Raw genomic sequence first — 18,016 nt, 5'->3', positions numbered from 1 at the left:
CCTCTTCATCAGCACTGTAGCAATAGAACAAGGGGTGATGGGTTCAAACTGAAACAGGGGAAGTTCAGGTTGAATATAAGGAAGAAGTTCTTCCCTGCGAGGGTGCTGAGGCACTGGAATGGGTTGCCCAAAGAAGTGGTGAATGCTCCATCCTTGGCAGTGTTCAAAGCTAAGTTGGACAGAGCCTTGGGTGACATGATCTAGTGTGAGGTGTCCTTGCCCTGTAGCAGGAGAGTTGTGTTTGGGCAAGCAGAGTCTCTGCAAAGGATTTTGAGATCAGAGCAACCTTCCATAGCTAAATAAATCCTTAAGTACACTAAGAAATTACAATAATATCAATGTATTGCAGGTGTTCTGGAGATTGCCCCCATTCCAGTGCAGCCTGGATTAGTCCATGGCAGATGGTAGGGCTGTTTCCACCCCTGTGGCAGTCAGTTCCAACTGCACTGGACACCCCTCTAAGTAAATGCGAACTGTGGCCTGCAGTCTGCTGCCAAAAGAGTTGAGAAAAATGCATCGGCAATATCAATCGTGGCATACCACTTGGCTGCCTTTGACTCCAGCTCATACTGAAGTTCTAGCATGCCCAGTACGGCAGCACTCAAGGGTGGTGTGTCTTCATTCAGGCCACATAGAATCACAGAATGGTTTGGGTTGGAAAGGACCTTAACATCATCCAGTTCCAACCCCCTGCCATGGGCAGGGACACCTCACACTAAACTATGTCACCCAAGGATCTGTCCAACCTGGCCTTGAACACTGCCAGGGATGGAGCATTCACAACATCCCTGGGCAACCCATTCCAATGCCTCACCACCCTTACAGTTAAGAATTTCTTCCTTATATCCAATCTAAATAGTCTACTATTATAGTAGCCACAATAGTCTACTGTTAAGTCTCCACTGTCCGTTAGACTTTCACACTGGCCATATGAGGCTACTAAAGGGTGAGTGGGTCCTGCTGATCACTCCTTGACTCTTCAGTCTACGGATCAGCTTATGGATGGGAATCAGGTAGTCTCGGTTGGTGCAATATTGCCACAGGTGCAATGTTGTGGTCATGATTGGCACTTGTTGTTCTTTGACCCTCAGCAGCCCCACAACAGAAGGATCCTCTGAGAGACCAGGCAAGGTGGACAACTGCTCAATGTCCTCTGTCTCCAAAGCAGCAATACCAAAAGCCCATTGGTACCCTTTTGGGTCTCTGAAGTACCCTCTCCTGAGGTAGTCTATGCCGAGGATGCATGGAGCCTCTGGACCAGTCACAATGGGGTGCTTTTGCCACTTCCTCCCAGCCAGGCTGATTTCTGTACAGTCAACTTTTGGGATCCTCCTGTCACTCCAGAAATAGAAATGGGTTCCATCCCTTGACAGCTTGATGGTATCAGGGTACACTGCGCATCGGTATCTACTAAAGCCTTATACTTTTATGGGACTGATGTGCCAGGACATCTGATCCACACAGTCCAGTAAATCTGATTGTCCCCTACCTCCACCTAGCTGGAGGCAAGGCCCCTCTAATAGTCATCACAATATTGGTCACTTACATCTGGTAGACAGGGATTATTCTTCTTTATCACAGGACCTGGAGTAAAATCAGCTCTTTCACTCCATCTGGGAATCTGCTCAGAGACTGAAGCCGCAGCTTTCATGGGATGATCATCCCTGACCTTTGTTCTCCTCTTCAATTCACGCACCCATTTCTCCAGAGCTGAGGTAGGTTTTCCATCCCACTTGCTCATGTCTTATCCATGATCCCACAGGTAAAACCATAGGGTGGCCCATGGTGTGTACCTCCTATATCTTCTCTCTCAAGCAGTAGGAAGCCTTCTGTTAATATCCGAGACATGGGTTGGTACACGCGGGGAGCTGGATAGATCAGATAGAGCCTCTCAATTGTTAGAGCTCCTGGGAGTTTTTACACAGCTGAAATAACAGAAGGGGTGAGATTGTCTTCAAACTCTAGGAGCTGACAAATCACTTCATCCACTGTTGGTGGTACTACTTCATGCCAGGTTATTGATGCCAATGAGCGGGCATATAATGATGGTACACTCTGTGTAGTAAGTGCGCCGGTTCTCCATCTTTCTTCACTGGACGGGTTGCTTTCTGTGCCTCTTGTTTGATCACACAGATGAGGCCGATCTGATTCTTGCAGAGAAAAAAGTAGAAATTAATTAGTTATTTCAGCAGAGAAAGAATCATAGAATGGTTTGGGTTGGAAAGGACCTTAAGATCATCCAGTTCCAACCCCCTGCCATGGATAGGGACACCTCACACTAGACCATGTCACCCAAGGCTCTGTCCAACCTGGCCTTAAACACTGCCAGGGATGGAGCATTCACCACTTCTTTGGGCAATAAACTGGGCTGCCAGTCAGTACACCATTTCCTCCTTCAACCTTGCCTCCAGAATTGACCAAAATTCTTACCAAAAGAATCAATGTTTCTTCATTTAAAATTAAGACAAATCCTCTGCTATATTTTCCACCACCAAAAATATGCTTAAAATACTATCATGTGTCCTTTCTGATCCTGTAACAGCATTCAGAGCTCTGACATGGCAGAAATAACTGCAGAGCAAGACAGTGATGTGCAGTCAAGACCCCCACAAAGAAGGGCTTGCAAACTACCTCTGGGATCCAGAAGGGTGAGTAAGTCTCCAGCATATGGCTGAAGTAATCGCTCTTATTTCCTTGCTTCAAAGGGCAGCTCAGGATACTAAGTGTGGCCTCATAGCACAGCAGGGAAGAAGTCAGCACAGATCTCCTTTTATCCCAGAAAGTGAACACATGGTTTTCAGAGTCAGCATCAAACGGTATTGGTGACCTAAAAACCAGGTCATCTCCAGACCCATCTATGTGTTATGCTGGTTAAGGTGAACTTGAGGGAGTGCTGGCTCATGGGCATGAGAAAAAACAGCTTGAAATCAAAGCCACAATATTGCTGAAATTCTCTGTCCCAGGACAAGGCAGTTCCTGGTGACAAGAAATCTTTATCATGTGCAAACGTGTGAATTAACCCCTTCCTATAAAAATAATTGTCTTATAGCTGAAAAAAAAAACAAAACATCGATTCCATGGCTGAAGTGATGCCAAAATCCACTTTAATGATAAATGATGAAAATGGTGAAAAATTATCAGAAAATTATTATTATCTCCATCATCTGCAGAGGGAAAATGTGGCAAGGAAAGGGAATGTTGAGAGCCCAAAGGGGCAGGGATGGAGCTCCAGGATTCATGGATAGCAGTTCCTCTGAGTGCCTGTGCATGTTTCATGGCCCTGAAGCTTATGGCATGCACTGCATTGCCAAGGAAAGAAAGAACAAAAGCAGCTAAGTCTTACATCAAAATGACTCAAAGAGGGGACACAGCCCAGAGATCTGAGCTTTCAGGTTGCAAACAAAGCACCTCTCCAGCAAATCTAAATCTCCCTTTCTTCTCTCTCTGGTCTCCACATCTTCCAATGAAGAATTTACCAGGACCTTATAAAGTCAAGTGGAAATGTCACGATTCAGCAGATTAAAGCTGGCCAGTGCCAAAGGTGCGGAGATCACCTCTGAACACTGTAGTTTCACGGGTGGCAAATCATTGCTGCAACACTGAAGCAAGTAGGCTCTGTAGTTCCGTTCTTCTGTTTCAAAGTCAGCTTTGAAGCCACCTTCCAGGACCAGGAAAGCAGGGGTATAGTATGGCAGAGAAACCCTAAACCTGACCATCTACTAGGGCACACTGAGGAATTCTGGATAAAGCATCTTATCATCATGCTATTACTACAATCCATCCTCTGCAATATTCGTGAGCCATACAGACTCAGTGGAAATGTGGTACCACATCAGAAACCACGGTGTTCACAAAACATGCATATGGGTAATGCCTTTCATATAGAAGAAGCCCAGGCTGAGGAGAGAAGTGGGAAGCTTTAAGAGGCACAATAGCCCTTACTGCTCAGCATGATAGCCTTAACCAGTTAAATCCCCTGCTCCAAGAAGAGCAACACATAGTGGCAGCAGTCACCCATTAACCCCCCTGAGGCTGACTCCCCAGTGCTCCACAGTGCTGGAAAGACAGCCTGCATCGCCAGGGTCTGAGGTCCAGCTTCCATAGCTAGATATCTCCATCCTTCCAGTTCATGCTTGCCCACGCTCTGTTCTCTGCAATGGTAAGCAAAATGACCTGGGGAGAGATAGAGATGCCTGTGCTATAGAGCCGGATCAACTTCATCTTTTGTGGGCTGATTTGGATGCCTCTCCTTGTTCATCTCCAAAAAACATGGCAAACTTCTTCCCTTACACAGCAAAAATTACAATAGTGGATGCCTCCTTCATACTGTGTTATACATTGCTTGAACAGACCTGACTAGAGCAGTAGGTAAATGCATGAAGGAGAAATTCCTCCGCAAGTTATGTAAAGAAAAATCATATGATTTTCCCTTTCATGTTGATTAAAGCTTTGTATACTTTTTAATCAGATCATAGGTCAACTACTGGGGGTGGAAATGTGTATCAAAGGTAGTTTATGTTTTCATTGCAAAGGTTTAATTGGCAAATAAAATTAATTTGGCTAATTAAAGAAGAAAAAAGAGCACACCCCCTTTATACCGGGCAATAAACTGGGAGGAACAAATTTATAAAACACAAAAATAACTATCATGGTGAAAGAGATGCTTATTTTCAGCTTCTCACCTTCATCTCAGAGAAAGGTTTGACATTGCTGAGTATCTAAAACTCACCCAGTGATGGTGGATGCCAGCACACTTCCTGTGTCACTCATCTTCAACATGTCCAATAAGCCTTGCAACCACAGAGCATCCCTCAACAAACATCCCCTGCTAGCTACTGACCAAATCCATCTTGCAGGTGCTGACTATTTCTCCATCCCTTAAGTGCTCTGAGCCATAACCAGCAACACCTGGTAAAGGAGGCAAAGGAGCTGCTGGGTTAGCAGTGAAACCTGCTGGCCGAGGAAACAGGCTCTGGGATACAGGTGAAAACAGGAGTCAGTGCAGCAGGCACTCATCCATAGACATGGTGTGGTGAAATTAGAGGGGCAGAGATCTTACTGATGGATGTGCAGGACCAGCCTGAGAGCTCCTATGCACCAGAAAGGTACACATCACACAGTCACAGAATGCTTTGTGCTGGAAAAGACCTTAAGATCATCCAGTTCCAACCCACTGCCATGGGCAGGGACACTTCACACTAAACCACGTCACCCAAGGCTCTGGCCAGGCTGGCCTTGAACACTGCCAGGGATGGGGCATTCACCACTTCTTTGGGCAATCTGTGTCAGTGCCTCATCACCCTCACAGTAAAGAACTTCTTCCTTATATCCAACTTGAACTTCCCCTGTTTCAGTTTAAACATCAAAGGGTGCTCCACACACACAGCCGATGGACCAGGTCTTCCTGCAGGGGCAGGCTCCCAGCAGAGGTTATAAATCCTGGGCACTGTGCGGGTGAAACTCTGCCCTTGGCTCCGGGTCTTTGGGTTCAGCCGCAAGCACAAGGGTGGGCAGATCCAAGATGCAGTTTCACACGACCTTCCTCCCTGAACCAAATCTGCTGACGTCCACCCGGCCCCGTTCCTGGGCACGGATCCAGGCCCTGCCTGTGGAAGTTTGTCCCCCTTCCAAGGCATCTCTGTTGGAAATGCTGAATCCCTGAACCTGCTCCAGGAATAACCCGGGACCGCGATTCACCTACATGCAAATACAGCCCACGTTTGACTGCTACACAGGCAAAACCTGAAAACACCCATCACTACACCTCTGAAATGGATGTGGAGACAAAAAGCAGGTTGCAGATTCACTATGGCAATCCATAAACAGGCACTGGCATCCTCAGTTTGTAGCCAAAGCTCTGTCTGTCCTACACACACTTGCCACCCTATGCACGCCACTACTTTGGTATCTCAATTCTACCTCCTGTTGCCCAAAGTAGTGGTAAATGCTCCATCCCTGGCAGTGTTCAAGGCCAGGCTGGAGAGAGCCTTGGGCAGCATGGTCTAGTGGAAGGTGTCCCTGCCCATGGCAGGGGGTTGGAACTGGATGATCTTAAGGTCCTTTCCAACCCAAACCATCCCATGATTTTGATTCACAAGTGCAGAAAAAGCCAGACCGCACCTGTGCAGGTTGCAATAGAAAGACTGCAGAAAGGAACTGTTGTTGGCTCTCTTTTTTCTTCTTCTGTTAGTCTCATTTTCCACCTAATATAAATAAGGAAATCATTCCTTTGAGATGTGTCCTTATCTATAACAAGATACTGGATTTCCATAGCAAGGGGCTGTTTCTTATTTCTTGGAGATAATAAATAAAATGCCCTGGGGATTCTGATTTACATTCAGTGGCTGGTGAGAAACTCACTGACAAAACTCAGCAAGTATTGGAGGAAGAATTGGACAGATTGTGCCTGCAGATTATCTCTGCCCCCAAATAGGTGTGAGAAAAATAACTAAAAGCAATAAAGGCCATTCCATCTGAAAAGGGATATGGACAAGCTCCTGTTGCAGCAAGAAAAGCGGTTACTGTAGTTCTTGTTCTCCAAAAAGAAGAGCAAAGAGATCAAACCCATAAACTATCAAGTCAACATGATTAAAATAATCTATAAACATGAAGCAATCAGAATAGGGATGTAATTATGACAGTGAAGGAGGAAAGAAAAATACTGAATTGCAGGATAACACTGCAAAATAACATTTCAAATAGCAATTTAACCTCTCTCTACTTAATAGGCTGCAAGGAAATGAGCTAAAAGAAAACTGATAATCAGATAACTGCATTATATTGACTCATTACTCCCTCCAGCACAGCTTCTTTAGTGGCATCTTTGTCCTTGGGGAGATCAGTCTGGCCTGAGGCCTTCCTAAGTGTTGGTGGGCAGAGGTAAATGCCATCACAGTGCAAAAGATGTGACACCACTTAACCTGTGCACAGGCCCTCACATGGCTAAATTCCTTATTGAAACTCATATTTGCCTACATAAATAGTGACAGCCTGGGTATTCATAGCCTTTGTTCACCCACAAAAAAGGAACTGTTTAAGGCAGAAAAGTTGTATTTTTCCCATATCAGCCCTTTTGCTCAGCCCTGGGAGGAGGAAGAGATTCAGAAGACAGTTCTTCCCACGTGTTTGTCCATAGAATAGCATCATGACAACAGCTCCTTCTAACCCTCCTGGCCCGGCCCATGCACCTGGAACTTATCCTGCTCAGCAGATAAATGGTGATTGAACCCATCAGGTCCATGCTGCTCACAGCTGGCATCAGCAATGAGTAAAGGGCAGGCGTCAGAGAGGTGAATGTGGGGAAGGTGGTAGGTGAACACTGTTACACAATGTGTGACAAGGAGAGTTGGCATAAGAGCTTCAGCTAATGGCTGGATAAGAAGGGTCAAGGAGAGCAAAGATATCTTACTTCTGCTCTGCAGCAAGTGCTGGAAACTTGGCAAGACACAGAGGGACCAGTGTCCAGGAAGGACTGCAGGTACTGCAGACAGGTGAGGTGGTGGTGTTGACTGAGGGCTGAGGATGCAGGCAGATGGGAGCTCTCCCATCACATCCATGAGCTGTGACCTCTTCCCAGCCCAGCTCTGGATGGGAGATACCAAAGCACCAGGAAAATAACCCCAGTTCCAGCCAGAAACTTCAGTGAGGAAGGAGCAGAAGAGATGGGATGTTTTCAGAGGACCCTCACAACCCTCCATGAGGCTGAATCAGAGGATTCAGGACTGAGATCACAATCTGGGGATGTACCACAAAGACATTCAGGTCTGAGGGATTTCTGCAGCTCACTGAAAAGAGATGGGTCTTTTGCAAAGGAAACAGAACAATTGGCTCCCTGCTTGGCCTTCATTCTTCTCAAGGAGGAAGATGTTTGATTCAAGGATCATGGCAGATACTTATGCACCAGAGGTATGAAGACCACAGAAAGGAGAGAGCAGATAGGCAGAGCCAGATATTAATATGCAGATATTCAGATACACTGAATCCTAAGTGTATTTTCCGGGGGAGGGGGGGAAATCACATGTATCATAATTTAAGCAAAATACCATAACCCGGGAACCACCTGAAAACCTGATTTTATAGAAAATCTTTTATACTCTTGGAAATAAGGATTTTTATTGAGCTTTATTTTATTTATATTTAAGGCTTGTTTGGTAAACAAGTACAGGTCAGTGGCAAGTCTTCAGCTGACTCCATTAACCTGAGGATATATATGTTTTATGAATGCTCAACAATGTTGTATCAGCCTATGGGCTGAACAAGACGTGAACTGAGGGAAACTAAACCCTGTGCTGACTGCTCCCACCGTGGTGATTACCACTCAGAGGCACAGCTCCACACACCGAAAAATCCTGAATCTGGCCTTAAAATTTACATGTCTTGCTTGAAAACCCACAGGAGTATTTGGTGTTTAAAGTAATAATAACAGTGGCAACCTTGATGTCTTACTCTTGGGTTTCTGCTCTATCTCCAGCTCGAGTTTCCCAGCTAGAATTCACTTTTTGACCATGAAGCTTGAGAATATAACGTATTAGAGTGTCCTAAGAACTGAGTGTATCAAGAAAAAAACTCATATATAGCAAAACTACCAGTAAAATAACACAACAGTTCACAAAATCAGTGTTGTGCATCTCTACAAAGTAGATATATATGTATGTATTTCGCTTACCTGGATAAATCTAATGGACATCTGCCTTCTCCAGTAAATAAGAGACTTTATGGGACAGAAAAACCCCAGGGAACAAACCCAGATAAAGAGCAATAAATGATTGGCTTGAAATAAAGTTGCCTTGCAAAACATTGGAGCTGCTCAAAAGACATCAAGGAAGAATTTGGCAGTTTTATAGCTGATATACAGGGAACAGCGGGTTGCATCCCAGCGACCTTCTGCACATGAAGCATTTTTAGCCCCCTTTGTGTGTGTGTGTGTGTGTGTGTGCGCGCGCATTTGGTCACTTTTAATGGTACCCTTTTCTTGGTTTCATCAGTTTTGCCTTGGAAAGACGGAATAAGGGAGCAGCAACAGGAAAGCCAAAAATATCCTTGATTTTCATTTGCCAAAAATGGCCAGTTTGTAGGCAAAAAAAAAAAAAAAAAAAGAAAACTTAAATGGTTTGTTTGATGGGTTCAGTCAAATGCCCAATTATAAAAAAAAATATGCTGTTCCAATCCAAACTAGCACTAGGGAATATGTGATTTAATGGCGCAAGTCAAATGCGCTCCAGTGGACGCAGGGGACAGGGAGAAGCAGTGGGTATGTTCAGGACCGCAATCACAGCGCTGGACTATGTCTCCATCTCCAGCCCTTGTACAACAACCTTTAAATCTGGTGCCTCAGTTTCCCTGTGTGTAAAGCACACTAAAAATAGCAAGGCTCCTCGCAGACGAAGCTCCAAGGGATAATTAACTAATGCTTGCAAAGTGCCAGCAAACACTAATTGCTGTCATTATGCAGGAGAGGAACAGTCAGGGTTAGCTTGATCCTGATGGGGCTTGTTTTCCTGGGGCACTGCCTCAATGAGCGACTGATGGAGCTGTAAGTGGCTCCCCAAGATGCTGCAGCAGTTTCTGAATCACTAACAAATTAATGTAGTTCTCCAACAGCCTCTGGGAAAGTGAAGGCTCCAGCCTGGTATGATGGGAAAAGCAGAAAAATAAAGCTATTCCATTATTCTGGGTTATCTCCATGCACCCTTTGATTTTGCTGCAAATCTAATGTGGTTATGCCAACAGGAGTAGGGACATCAAGGTGCTTCTGGTGCAGTACCTGCCTTGGAAGCAGGGAACTGGGGTCAGGGTCATCACTGGTCCAAGCTGGTACAAGCAGGATTGGGGAGATCACCTAGTTTTGGAGGGAGAGAAAGAGAAGGAAGGATTTACAATCATAGAATCACAGGATGGTTTGGGTTGGAAAGGACCTTAAGGTCACCCAGTTCAAACCCCCTGCCATGGGCAGGGACACCTCACACTAGACCATGTCACCCAAGCCTCTGTCCAGCCTGGCCTTGAACACTGCCAGGGATGGAGCATTTACGACTTCTTCTAGCCTAGGAAGTGCTGGGATGTGCCATGTGCCTTCTGGCTAAAAACCAGGAATGGTTTAGAGAAGGATCAGGGGTACGGGCATTGCCAAATTCATCCATGGAGAAGGGACTAATGATGGCTGAGAAAGATGGGGCTGTTCAGCCTGGAGAAGAGAAGGCTGCGTGGAGACCTCAGAGCAGCCTTCCAGTACCTGAAGGGGGCCTATAGGGATGCTGGGGAGGGACTCTTTGTCAGGGATTGTAGTGACAGGACAAGGGGTAACGGGTTAAAACTTTAACAGGGGAAGTTTAGATTGGATATAAGGAGGAAATTCTTTCCTGTTAGGGTGGTGAGGCACTGGAATGGTTTGCCCAGGGCGGTTGTGAGTGCTCCATCCCTGGCAGTGTTCAAGGCCAGGTTGGATGAAGACTTGGGTGAGATGGTTTAGTGTGAGGTGTCCCTGCCCATGGGTATGGGGGGTTGGAACTAGATGATCTTGAGGTCCTTTCCAATCCTAACTATTCTATGATTCTACGGAAAACAGGCTTTTTGCAAGCAGAGAGGTGTTATAAAATACAAGATCCAAGCTATAATGTGCCCAATGCATTTATCTGCATGGGAGAATAAGAGCTCCTCTGTCATCCTCAGTTTTCACATCAGAAGAGGCTCAAGTTCAACCAGGAATTACGGTGGGATTCAGGAACATGCTGCTGTTTGCAGTCTGCAGAGCTCCATCCTCTGCAAGGCCATTCATAAATCCAAACCACAGCACTATACCAGCTAATAGGAAGAGAATTAACTCTATCCCAGCTAAAGCCAGGACAATATGCAGGAGGCAGCATCCTTCAGCAGCGTGACACCACCAGAGCTTGGTAGATAAAAGGCTTTCTTCAGGTTTGAAAGCGAAACAGCCAAGTGCAGGCTGAGAACAACAGCTCCAATTTAATTGCATTCCCCAATTAGGGAACTAGTCTTGCTGATCAGTGTCTATTTGTCAAGACCTAATGAAGCAGGGAGATGGGAATAGTCCTTGTCCTGGATGTCTTCCAAGGCAGTAGCGGTAAAGACAAGGAGCTGTTCCCACAGTCCCGGGGAGAAACAGTGTGAGGGAGGCCTCTTCCACATCTCTTTTGTGTCTTGCAGGAGTTTCTTAGGTTCAATATATATATATATTATACAAATATATATATGCATTCACTCACATACCCTCCCACAAAGCAAGGCAAACAAGTCAGCCATTAATATTGGTATTAGAAAAGTAAATCTAACCAAGCAAAATGTCTTTAACCTTGAAATTTCCTTTAGAATACTTAAAAAATGCTTCCAAAATACAACCCTTTCCAAGCTTTCCAAGTGCAAAGTCATTTATAGATGAAAATTTCGCATAAAGCCTCTGAAGTCACTTCTCGTGTGAAGCACGAAGCTGGGAGTGAAATGCTGTGATATATTTCTTGCTACTTGGAAGGAAAAGATCCATTTTTTATCCCCAGGAAAGAAGATGTCTCCTGAAACCCAGATAGACCTGATCCTCCCGCTCACTCCAAAGCCCTTACAATTAGTAGGATTAATACTGGAAAAACCAGCCTGTGTTACCCCAATAAGACATTAGATGTCACCCATGCACTGCATTTACTATCTGTCCCCCTCTCCTGGTCCCCACATGGGAAAGTCATGTACAGCCCATTCCCCTCCATACCCGAGGACTGGTATAATTCAAAGTGGGGGGACCTCAGGAGGTCACATCATCCAGGCACCTGAGGATGCTCTCGGTGCGAGAAGAAATGCCCACAGCCCAGGATATGATACCTCTATCTGGAAAAAGTGGGATTGGAGAACAGTATCCACACCCCATGGCTTGTTGGGATGCGAATAGGTATTTTACTATATCTATTTATTATATCTACTATAACCGTGCAAAGCCAGGGCTCATGAGATGCTTCAAGATGCAGACGTTAACTCTGTGTATGGTCCATGACCCATGCTCATGCCTGGGCACACTTTGGTGGGGCTGAAGGGTTCAGAGAAGGGTCTCCATTGGGATGCACCTCTAATTCAGCTGGAAAACCATACAGCCGTGTGGATTTATATGTCCTGTGCCATGCATCCATGGGCAGGGAATGGACCCTCAGTGGGGACTGCAGCCAGAGATAACATAGAGGTTCCTCCACCCCATGCTCCCCTGGCTGAAGGCCATCTTCACACGACCTCTCCTCCTTTTGCCCTCCTCCTCCCTTGGAAAAGGAGGGGAGGAAAAACCTTTGGATGATGGCCATCAGGCTGCAAATCTGGGATAGAGCCAGTTGAGCAACCCCATGTTAGGAGCCACCCCTGGTGCCGTTTGGGTGCTGTCCCAGTCCTACACCAAGTAGGGCAGGATCTTTCCTGGGGCCATCAGGAGGAATCCCGGCATTCCTCCCAGCCCCACAGATGGGTGAAGGAGGCCGACCTCATTCAATCCCATGGAAATCCCCTTCCACATTCCCGGCTGCGGTGTTTCCTCTTTTTCCAAGGGTGTGTGGCGGTGGCAGGCGGGGGAAGGCACTTTGGGGAGAGTGTTTATAGAGCTCCTGCCAAACCACAGGAAGTCCCAGCTCCTGGGGATGAAGAATGGGAGGAGGAGGAGGAGGCAGATGAAGCCAAGGCTCTGTCAACTCCTCTCCACCGCCACCGGCAAACGAAAGCCAGAGCACAGTAATGCTGTTCTGCTGGGCCCTGTGAGATGCAGGAGGGGCTGGAGCCTTCCCTTTTGCTGTTTCATCTCAGGCTCCAGCAGCAGAGGGAGAGAAAAGCACCTAGGAAATACACTGCTTTTCTGCACACTTCTAGCATTAAGCACATCAATGCTTATGGCTTTGGCAACTGGGGACACACTTCCCAACATCTCACAATGCATAAAGCCAATACTTAGTTGTCTTAAAAGTGATTTCCACTGATTTCTAAACACCATTCATTTGTCGCATTCCTATTTACACATCTGTCATCTTGTGCGTTCTCAGCATCTCAAGGGCTGGCAACAGCAGCCCAAGCACCTGAAAAATCTGCTGCCATCACCACCACTCCTAGCCCTGAGATGCCATCTGCACAGTGAGGCTATGAAAGGCTTGGGATAACAGGTTCAGGATGCTTGACTTTGATCAGAAGGTGTTGGATATCCCCATGACACATCCTAGAATCGCAAAGAGCTCTTGAGACTGAGCATCACGGGGGTCTCCTCTGCTGACACCACCTGAGCAGGATTTGGGCAGCAGGTTCATGGTGCAGTATTGCATATTCATCTTCATTTCATTAGGAACAACAGCCTTACAGCAGCCAAGAATATTCCTTTATGGCATAGTACAAGGCTTTGCACTTGCAGCACTGGGTGGCTTTGATTGCATCCTTGGTGAAGACCATACGCTTGTAAGTATCTAAAGAGAAGCACTACTCACCAGTACCCAGTATGGCTGCTCCCTGTCCTCACCCATTCCACTTGTTCAACAGGGACAGACACTCCACACCCTGATTTATCTATCCACATCTGCAGGGGCACAGACAGGCAAAAAAACAACCCAACCAGTATTGCTCAAGCCATTCAGAACTGCGAATTGATTCATAGAAGACTGAGTTTAAGACCTAAAGTAAAATACAAGTTCATTTACTGGACATGCTATTTCAGAATGAATAGCATAGCTCTGTTTTAATAGCCATTAAACAGCTAGATTCAGTAAAACATCAAAGTTCCCAGTAGATTTCAGCTGACTATAATCTTGAACATAGGCAGGAATAGAAGTTATTGTAGTCTATATAATTGGTACTTTCCTCCACCCCTGGTGGAGAGATAAAGTGGTTTGGCAACCACTTGATCAAATCACAGATGCCCACAATGAGTTAAGTGTTGCTGGAACACCTTGTAGTCAAAATCTTTGCCCAGGGTCTTCCATATCCTGCAGTGTTCATTATCATTAATTAAGTGTATACGATTTCAGTTCCCAGAAGAATGTCCTTTTCTATTAACTGAGCCATATTTAAACTCAGGAGAATTCAACATGCATTTTTAATAGAGATTCAGCAGACAGTATTGACATTTCTTTTTGGTTTACAGCAACCTTTTACATCATGAAAACCATTGTGATGACCCAGTATGCTTCTTCTCTTTAAGCTGAAAACCTCCAATCTTTAAACCTTTTCTCCTAGTTCAGATTTCCTAGGTCTTTCTATCACACTGTTCTAGACTTAGATCCAGAAACACATTGCCCCCTGTCTGAGTAATAAACTTTGAGTTTCAGACTAGGCTGTATGCCTGTTTACACCTCCCCATGTGCTCTTTTCTCCCTCCAGAACAGGGTGGATTTCCTGACTCACATTCCCTGGGAACCCATTGCCCAAACCGGTTGTTCCCCATTCTGTATTTGTGTAGCTGGATGTTCCTGCCTTATTCCACCCCACGCGTCTCCCAACCAATCTCACCCTACTTTTGGAAGGCTGCTCTTCCACCAAGTTGAGGCCACCTTTCATCCCAGTTGCATCCTCCAGTGCCTTTCTCAGTCTTTCCTGACTCTGCATGTCCATGGAATAATCCTCCTCTGTATTTGTTCATCTAACTTTCAGATCCGTGCCTACCATCTAGCCTTCATATCCATGCCTTCCCATCTTGGTAGCCACATTAACAAGCATGTGAGTTATGTGCTTTAGCTGTTTTGGTAGATCAGTGATGAAAGCCTCGCTGGAGCCAAGGCACATGGCATCTACTGCATCTCCCCTTTCCAGAAACACTCTTGCAAAAAGATTTTGATTGATCTGAAAGTTCCTTCTTAACTAGTCCCTTAAGCAGTCATAAGTGACTGCTACCAATCTCCTTGGTACCTATCATGCGTTTATAAAATGGTCATTTTATTGCCTGTCTTTTGCTTGTTCTAGATGTTTCCTACCACACTTTCCCTGTTGCGTTAACCCCATTGTACTATATGGATACTGTATACCCTATCTTAATGTGATTCTTTCTCACCATCCCTGATCCTCAGGATGAAAAAGCTCTGTTACAGGTCACTAGGTTAAAAAAAAGCTCTCCAAAACATACCTGCTAAACATTCCCACTGTCTCCAGTGACCATTAGGTTGCCATTCCTAACCACAGTCCTTCAGACCTTAAGATAACATTTAACTTTAAGCACACAATTAACACATCACCAGCTTCACTACAGGCTTGCTTAGCTTTGGCTCTAGCTCATAATAACATCTCCATCTGTGGGTTAAAAAATAGCCAGTGATGCTTATCTCTTCCAGGGAGCACCTGCGAAATGGATTCAGAGATGATTAAGGTCTTCCAAGTCTCAAAGGGAAAACACATGAGCCCCATCCTGCTCTCACACTCAGGACTGCCGGTCAGTCCACAGCCAGTGTGGGTACCACTGCCTGGGCAGGCCTGGGGGTCTCGGCTGTGATTGCTGACAGCAAGCAACCTCCTTGTTTGTTCCTTGCTATGTTTCTGTCGGAAACACATCCTCACCAACAATGAAAACGTTAAAGAAGAGTAAGAAATGAGGCTGGACCTAAGTGGATTACGATTGACACTGTCTGCTCTTTCAGGATCACCCATTCCCAGTAGTTAGCAACCAAACAGAGGTGTGATGTACGAGAAGCAGTTCTCGAGGTGGTTAATGAAAGTTGGATGAGGACTGACAGAAAGGTCCTTTCTAACCCAAAGAAATTCCATTGGTCCTTGCAAGGAGGGAAGCAGTGGGAATTGGTTATGGTGCTCTAACCACATTTGAAACAGTCTGTGTTCATCTCGTTGGAGAATGGGAACCCATGATTTCTACAGCACTTTCAGACCAAGCCCATACATATCCTTGTCCTCCTGAGAGGGCAAACAACCCCACAAAGACTGGGCTGAGGAGCAAGGAGAAAATGCAGCAAAGGATGAGCTAAGGGCACCACCGTGTTCCTCCAGCAGCAGCCCCCAGGGTTTATGAGCGCAAGCTGCATTATACCTAGTGATGCTACTGACACCTGTGCTAAGGTGGCCTCGGGGGAATTTCAAGCACATTTGACTGAAGCACCTACGTTAAAAGCCATCTCCCTCGGGTCTTTACACAGCCAAAGAAAAGGCAGAGCATCACTCCTGCAGCTTCCTTAGGGATCTGTAAGATAGCAAGCCTGAATCCCAGCCCCCTTGAGGTGCTTTATTCTTCTCTACTGCTTTGGTGCAAGTTGCTCACAGTTACAACAAGGAGGAGTCAGAGCTTGCATTTCTCCCACTGCTCAGCTGAGACCTGGTTCAGGCTGCTCAGCTCTCCTAAAATAAGACAAAATTCATCCCAAAGACAGTCTCTCAGTGCCAGAAAATGGAAGTGGTCCAATGCAAACAACAGGACAAATAAACCAGCCAACGCCAGCTCTGTCAGTCAGCCTCCCCTTTGAAATGAAAAGCAAAGCAACTCCCAGAGGCTTCTCCTGCTCCGAGCGTGGCTTTGCAATTATAAATTATCCCAAGATTATCTCTGGTCCCAGTGCTGCTGCGTTCACCTCTGCTGTGTTTGCCCTGGGATTAATCACTGCTGCATCAGCTGCAAAGTAAGAACTGGGGATGCAGCAAGCTCCTAATTGCCACCATCATTCAGTGGCAGCAAGGGGTGATAAATTTAAAGCCAAATACACGAGGAAACACTTTTTGGTTTAATGTAGTTTGCAATTAAGCAGCACAGATTGCTGCTGGGAAGGGAATCAAGAAAGACGGGACCAAGCATCCAGAGGGCCTAAGAGAAAATTGATATGAGGGTTGCATTAGGTGAGATAGCAATGGCCAGAGTTGACCATCCTGGCATCACCAGGCACCATCAGGTGCTTCTCGCTCTTACCTCATCCTAGCTTCATGTTTGACAGCGCCTGGGTGCAGCATCCCTCTTATCTCTTGACACCCTCCACTCTCACACAGTTGGGAGGCTCCATATAGGTTGCACAATCGATGGAGCATCAGCAAGATAGGAGAGGCTGCATTGGTGCCAACTTCTAGGATTCTGAACTCAAAAGAGCTGCTCCAGGGCAGTTCCCACATCTAACTTCTTTCCCTGATGGACCACACATCACAAAGGGGGAAATGTGGAGCTATCTAATGAGAGAAGATACCTAGCAGTCTGATGCTATAGGCTGTTCCGGTGCACAGCAGTGGATTTTGAGCTTGCTTTCCAGCTCAAAGTCCGTGGTTGTCTCCCCAATACCCTGTCTGAGTGTGAAGAAAGGAGGAGCTTCACCTCCACCAGAAACATCTCTGCCTTGCAGAAGTCACCCACTCATCTCATCTATGGTGGGAACAAGCAGCAAATGCACCACTCCTCAGTGAATCCGGGCTGAAGCAGAACAAAGCCGAGATCTATGGCACTGCAGGAAGGTCCTGGACACCAGTATTGCTGCTGCTCTGGTGCCGAGGGACTTCCAGGTGCACACAAACGTGGTGAGAACCCTGGACCCAGAGGCTCAGATGAAACACCAGAAGTTCCACGGCCCTGAATGGGACTGGGCTGGAAATCTGTCAAGCTTTCTCATGAGATTTCCTCTCTCCCTCCTGGTTCTGTTTGGGCTGGAAACACCATGAGAATAACTTTCCTCCTTGCATTTCAGCAGTTTTGCTTCCGGGCCTGGGCTAAACAAGGAAGTGCAGAGGCGTGGGAACTGAGGGGAGACACAAACACACAAGAACACGGTCTCGAACTGCTCCAAATCTCTGCGTGCAACTCACTGCCTCCGTCAAGGCCATTCTCCTGCCAGCTTCACCCTGCCTGGGCTGACACCTTCAGGTGGAGAGGGCTATCTCAGCCTTCCCTATGGGCCAGATCCTGCTCTCCCTTAGGCAGCAAAGCAATCCCAGCAGTAGCACTCAAATTTTACTGGTGAGACAAGAACATTTGGACAAGGATCTTGATGTCTTTAAATGACATGCTACCTAACCCACAGTAAAGCACTTGGGCATGGAGCCCAAATCTACAGAGAGCCTTCGTCCTTTTGCTGCTTACCATGATAAA

At 46.2% G+C, this 18,016-nt stretch overlaps 1 long non-coding RNA gene across 1 annotated transcript; it reads right to left on the bottom strand.

Moving 5' to 3' along the window:
- Positions 1-3,124: 3,124 nt before the first annotated feature.
- Positions 3,125-4,831, bottom strand: LOC136009455 (uncharacterized). Its single transcript, XR_010610574.1, has 2 exons — positions 4,730-4,831; positions 3,125-4,173 (listed from the first exon to the last, which is right to left on the bottom strand). It is a non-coding gene; the product is annotated as an uncharacterized LOC136009455 (long non-coding RNA).
- Positions 4,832-18,016: the final 13,185 nt, after the last annotated feature.

Source organism: Lathamus discolor, chromosome 2 (assembly GCF_037157495.1).
Source record: "Lathamus discolor isolate bLatDis1 chromosome 2, bLatDis1.hap1, whole genome shotgun sequence".
Taxonomy (NCBI): domain Eukaryota; kingdom Metazoa; phylum Chordata; class Aves; order Psittaciformes; family Psittacidae; genus Lathamus; species Lathamus discolor.
The sequence above is the reverse complement of the archived record's forward strand: the minus strand, read 5'-3'. Positions and strand labels throughout refer to the sequence as shown.